Here is a 6,676-nt window from a genome sequence, read left to right on the forward strand (position 1 = left end):
GTTGTACACAGGGGCGGAGCCACTTGGCTCCCCAAAAATTTTCAAATTTCCATTCAAGTATGTAAAAAAATTACATGGGTCCCCCCAAAAGTTAAGATCCGGCCCCCCCCCCCCCCCCACCATATTATTTTCAACCAGTTTTCTAGAGTTTTAGACTTTTAGTCCAACACAACTTCAAGCTAAGAAAAAAGCTTGGCCCACATCCAGCCCACCAGCCAGCCCCAATTCCCTAAGCAAACAAAATTATTCTTTTCTAAACTATAAAACTTCCAGCCTAGCCCGAATCCAAAATCTAAAATACCTAATTAAACACAAACAAAAAGCATTCAATCCTCACAGTCTGAAAAAAAGAAATCCTCACCGTCTGAACAATCTAAAAGAGAGAACAAATGAACAATCTTCATGCTTCACACCTCTGCCTTAGTTTTTTACCTTCTTAGTTCATGCCTCCCACTCCAATAATGTCACGCTCACCAGCTCACGCCTCTGCTTGACTGCCTCAGAAACCCCTTCGGCTCACCGTGACGCCGCTACCTCTACTAGCCTGCTAAACTAGCCTTCATTGCCTCAACGACTCAACCTCAACTCAAGCCCTAACCTCAATTCCTCAAGGTATCTCATTCATTCTTTAATTGACTTCTCTCTCTTTTTCTCTACAACTGAAGTACTGAACTAAATACTAATACTTGAATAGAAATATCAAATATGAAATATGTGTATGTGTATGCGATTTCCCTTTGCCAGCAAAGCAATTTATACTTATTACTTTGTCTTTTGTCTTCTTGTGTTTGTTGTCATTGTATTCTTTATTATTTGATCCATTGATTCTAAGACTCAGACCAGCCTTTTCCCTTTTGGCTTTTGTGTTGTTTGTCTTGTCCCTTGAGTGGGGGCTAGGTGGGGCTTGCATTGTGTAAGTAAATTATATATATATATATATATATATATATAAAAATTAATCTATGGAAGGAAATTGGGGTGAGGGCCGTGAGTTTGTCATAGAGTCTAGGTATTTGGTTTTCAGTCATTACATTATACATGGTAGTAGGGTGTTGTAAATTTATTTGGTTTATGTTGTTTGCTTATACTTTTTATTGATTTGTTTATTTAGTTATTTTATCCTAGATGGTCATTACTTAACTACATGTGTATTTATATTATAATTCATGTAAGAATGAATTTTATATGATAATTTATTATCTCTCTCTCCCAAGTTAGTTTATCATTTGTTGAATTGATTTTCTTTTTTTGGGGGGGGGGGGGAGATTGAAATTAGGTGTCAAATAATGAGCAAACGACAAACAATTGATACATTCTTTAAGAAAAAAGATATTAGTCATTCAAAACTTAGGACTTCTATAGCAACAAATGTTGATACTTCAATGCCTAATAAGCATCCCTCTAAATGTTCAAGAATTGAATCTAAATGGATAAACCGTGATCCAAGATCACATAAACAAATATATGAATTCACTGTCAACGAATAAGATGAAATTCGACGTTCTTATCTCATAGCCAGTCCATATCAACCTAGAGATAAAGTATCCATACAAAGGACCGAAAAATCATCACCGTAGTATATCTCTATTACAACTCGGCCCCCCCAAGTAATTATTCCTGGCTACGCCCCTAGTTGTATAATTACTGAATTAATCAATGAAAACAGTTTTCATCAATTTTTCATAACACACATTACATGTGCTTTATGAGAAAGTGTCTTTGTTCCTGCTCTTTATATTTGTGTTTAAGAAAATTTGAAGGATTCAACCTATGGCTAGAAGTATTAGAAACTAAAAGCTCGAATTTGTGTATAAACACAAGAGCTTGTTTAGACCTCCAATTAAAAGTTACGACTCGATTGTTTTTACTCTAATTTAAACTAAGTGCAAAATAAGAGTAAATACGAGCGAACAAACAATAAAACTACTCTAAGCCATATTCATCAAATATCAATAATAAAATGAACGCTAAAAGAGTAGGGAAGAAAAATGCAAACACAAGATAACACCGAGTCGTGTTATCGAAGAGAAAACCGAAGAACTAGGCGAAAAACCTCTCCGCCGCCCTCCAAGTGATGGAAAATCATTCCACTAAAGAATAAGTTGAAGTACACGAAAAACAAAAGACCCTCCAAGCCTAGTCTATCCCATATACTTGAGCCCTCCAAGCTCTTGCTACCAACTAACTTGACGAAGCCTTGTCTTTACTAACTTTTCCGAATCACACAATTTAGCCCGATTGCATCCTCCAATGATTGGCTTCTTCCAATACTTTCTAGTAGCACCAAAACCTCACTTTACACTCAAATTAGGTGTGGCAAGTGTTTAGGCTATCAACCTCTCAAGGATTTAGATATGGAGAGGTAGGGGTAGAGGGAAACCACAAAGGATTGTGTAAATGATTGTAGGTATGACAATCTCTAACTCTCAAGGGTAATTTATAGGGTTTTCTCTCTGAAAAGAACTCTTTACAATATGTGGATAATGAGGATATATATAGTGTGGGTGAAAACTTGGTAGAGCAGAAATGACAAAATAGCAAAACAGAATGTTTCACAAGTATTTCGTGGGAATGCCTTACTCGTGAAACACTCGCGAAAACCAAGCTGTCATGACTCTTCGCATTCCAGTCATGTGCTCTACATGTGGCTTACTTCGCGAGATAACTTCTCGCGAATCTTCTCGTGAAATCCACTTGGTCTTTAATAAGAGCTTGAGTCTTCACACTTTCTCTCATACACAACCCTTATAATAAAATCCCACATAAAATACAGGGAAAAATAATTGAACAGAATTACAATCAACGTTGGCACAGAATTAAAGTCAACACAAAATAGTTGTAAATAACAACTTTACAGAAACAATGGAGTAATTGCAAGAGAAGAATTGGTAGAAGTGCTAGAAAACTTGGAAGAGTGTGAGAATTAGACTAGTGTTTTAGTTTTTTTTTTTTTTTTTTTTGGTTTTTTTTTAATTAGTCATTTTTAAAACTTGGAACTATTTGAATACTTGAGAATTAGACTAGTTTTTTAGATTTTATATGAGAATGGAGTTCAATTTGGAATTGCACAATTTGTATTTATGTTTCTATTTTGAATCAGGTTATTAAATTTTGACTAATGTAAAAAAGTGCTTCTAAATTTATTTATTTATTTTTAAAAAGTAAATACTTATTTCAACGATTACAAACTATTGAAACTTATCTTAAGACAATATGTTTCAATGATTTTTAATAATAGTACGACATTTAGTAACTATTTATAAAGGTGGAAAACATTTTTCAACGGGCAATAAGATTTAGTTGGAAAAATTCTCGACATAATTTTTAGTGGTAGTTCTCGACAGTCATTTCAACCGTCAAATGTATTTTTTTCAATGATTTCAACCGTTGAAATTAGAATAATTTCTTGTAGTGAAAGGGATTAGAAAAATTGTTGTATATGTAAACAAACGTTGCACAACCCATAGAAATCACTAAGCACATCTATCTATACTCTCAACAAACTGATCATAATTGGGATTCTTTGTTATCAGGATAGTGCTCTCATTGGAAATGCTAATCAAATATGAAGTACACCCTAAAAAAGTTATACATAATTAGGATTCATTATATTAGTCTATTACTCTATTTATCTATATGGTCTAATCTACCTGGTACATGTTCAATATGGGACTGAGCACACACCTACCTAGCATCTTTGTAATCCAAATTCATACAATCTATGTATTGAAATCTTTTTCATTTCAATTCTAGGCATCCACATCAAGACTGGTTATAGGTTATACTGCTCCTAAGCCAAATGATTTTTGCTAACCCAATTTTTCTTCCACACAATTATCAAAAAATTTCTCGAGAACCAAAGCAAAGAAAGTTTTGTGGTGAAGTCAAAAGGTCAATAAAGTTGTTGAACGGGATCAATTGCTTCAATTTGGTGTGAAATTGGCCAAACCTTAAAGTGGAAACTTTCACCGAGGTTGACTAAAGTTTACCAGCATCCTTTACTTCAATTTTTAAAGCTAAACTTGGCAAATCCCAAAATTTTATAGCTAGCGAAATAGCAAAGTTGATCAAGTTTGATTAGAGTTTGACATGAAAATCCAACTATCTAATCAAAATGAATCTCAACGCATCACATAAATATTTAAATCTTCTGTTAAATGATTGCTTACGGCAGACTGAAATTGGAGTTAAAAATTGGGGTAGATATTTTAAAAAGATTGAAATTGCTTGACATTGGACTTAATTTGACATGAAATTGCTTGAATGTCAAGCCAAGTTTCACGCGATTCGTTTCTCAAAAAAAAGAACGTTTCACGCAGTTTTTTTGCTCAAAAAAAAAAAAAAAAGTTTCACGAGATTTCATGGTTTCCGCCAATAATTTTTATTAGTACTTTTTTTTTTCTTTTTTCCAAATTTCTTGCAGATTTCTTTGGACAGTCACTTTATTTAAGAAAAGTTTATGACGTTAGTCAGCCAATCCATAATAATATTCAAAAAAAAAAAATCAAATAAAAAAAAAGAGGAAAAATTAATAACATTGAGGTTCTAGAATATTTAGGCCCCATTTGGTAATAGTGTTTAAATAACGAAAATTATTATTTAAACACCACAACACGTATTTCCACACACTTTTTCACCCACACATATCTTCACAAAATTTAAACAACGTTATCAAAAATCTCTTACCAAACAGACCCTTATTAACTAGAAATTTTATTAAGTAACATACGAGTGAAATATAATTTTAACTAGCATATTGAAACCCTAAAATAGAAGCCATTTGAAATACTACAACATGCCTTGGTGCCGCATATTATTTTGTTTCCATATTTAACCATAGATTCTCAAAAAAAAAAAAAAAAAAATAAAAAAAATAAAAAAAAACTAAACCATTTTTATGGAAGCCATGAAAGTAGAATAGACACACCACTTATGCATTAGGTAAAACGTGTAATGTCAAACCAGAACCATTTAGCTTTTGCTCAGTTATTTGATCTAGTCGCGTTGCCATTTCAGGTGTAAGATAATTCTTCCAATCTCCAACTTTACCTTTTCTAAAGTACGTGTTGTTTTTGAACTCAAATGTGTTGACTCCAATTCCAACATCCAATCTTGCCTTTCCACTTTTATTCACCTCCAAATTGGACAAGTTCTCAAAACTACATAGGTCTATAATCTTTTGCACCACACCTTTATCTTCTTCCTCCAAGGAGGAAGGATAAATTGAGCCATTTTCTTTATCCAATATTCAGTTTTTTTCTTCAAATTTTCATACTTTAAAAACAGTATTTTCTCTGGCGATTCCAAACTTGCTCTCCAATACCCTAATAAATGGTCCCAATATGGTCCGCCAGGAGTGAATCCTTCACAAAAGAACTCAAATGCATCCTCCAAAGGAAGATCTTCCCAAGCCGAGACTTCCTCACCCTTAGGACGCACCCTGTGATGAAATTGCCATAGAGACACAAATGCATCCTTTGGATCCCTGCATATGTAAACAATTTTACAACCAGAATTTATAATGGATTTTGGTAAGGAGGTGTAAGGGATGTGGGTGGCCACAACGGGAACATCTAGATTCAATTTTTGTGGGCTTGAGTGAAGTTTAAACTCCAAGAAGGGTACACAATCATGTGCCAATCTTGTGAGTAAAGGGTTTGTAGACTCATCAACACGAGATCGTGTCGTGATGGCAAAAGCCAAAGCTTTAAGCCAAATTGTGCCAGATTTCGAAGTGCTACTCAAGATCACGTCGTTGGGTTGAGGCTTGAAATGGTCTTGAGCACGCAAGATTCCTTCCAACTGGAATGAACTGCACCAAAAACTTTCGTACAGATAAAGATCATTAAACATGAGCCAAGCACCTTTTCTTTTTGGGACGGTTGACATGATTTCTTCTAATTTGTTACTGGTTTTTGGATCAGACTTGTACTCTTCTGCCTCGTTACTTTTTGAACCATGATTCATTTTGGAAGAGGAGGATTCCAATGGTAGAAAGCAAAACTAGCTGGAAATATATTGGAAATGCATGTATACCTGAATGAGAAAGTAAGAAATCATTATACATAGCAAGTAGAGTTCATCGTTGTATGCATTTCAAGCCTCCCATTTCAAGACTATTGGATAAGATCTCTAAAGTTTCCTATCCTCATTCAAAGAAAATTTAGATGTCATTTCTAAAAGTTCAAATAGTGTATAAAACACCCTTGAACGTTTAGACCTCTAAATACAAAATAACCGATTCAAGTTTTATGACAAACAACTAGTGTGCGGAAAATGAACATAAGCTATAAACAAAATTGGAAATCAATCTAAGCCAATTAAAAATCACATCCACAGCAGAAAATAAAAGACAAAGATAAAGGGAAGGAAGATGCAAACACAAGGACAACACACGATGTGTTATCGAAGAGGAAACTGAAGCTCACGGCGTAAAACCTCTCCTCCGCCCTCCAAGCGGTAAGAAATCTACTAGAAAATGTAGTTAGGATACATGAACAGCAATAGACCCTCCAAGCCTAATCTACCCAGTGTACCTAAGCCCTCCAAGCTTCTTGCTCCAACGAGGTTGCGCCGAACCTATTTCTTTTCTAGTTTCCCAGATTCCGCTACTTGACCATAGCATTAACCAATGTAAATTGGTTCCTTCCTAATTGCTTCCCAAAACACCAAACAA

At 34.5% G+C, this 6,676-nt stretch overlaps 1 pseudogene; it reads right to left on the reverse strand.

Moving 5' to 3' along the window:
• Nucleotides 1-4,918: 4,918 nt before the first annotated feature.
• Nucleotides 4,919-6,107, reverse strand: LOC126720061 (flavonol sulfotransferase-like; annotated as a pseudogene).
• Between the last annotated feature and the right edge of the window lie 569 nt (nucleotides 6,108-6,676).

This window comes from Quercus robur, chromosome 3, assembly GCF_932294415.1.
Source record: "Quercus robur chromosome 3, dhQueRobu3.1, whole genome shotgun sequence".
Taxonomy (NCBI): domain Eukaryota; kingdom Viridiplantae; phylum Streptophyta; class Magnoliopsida; order Fagales; family Fagaceae; genus Quercus; species Quercus robur.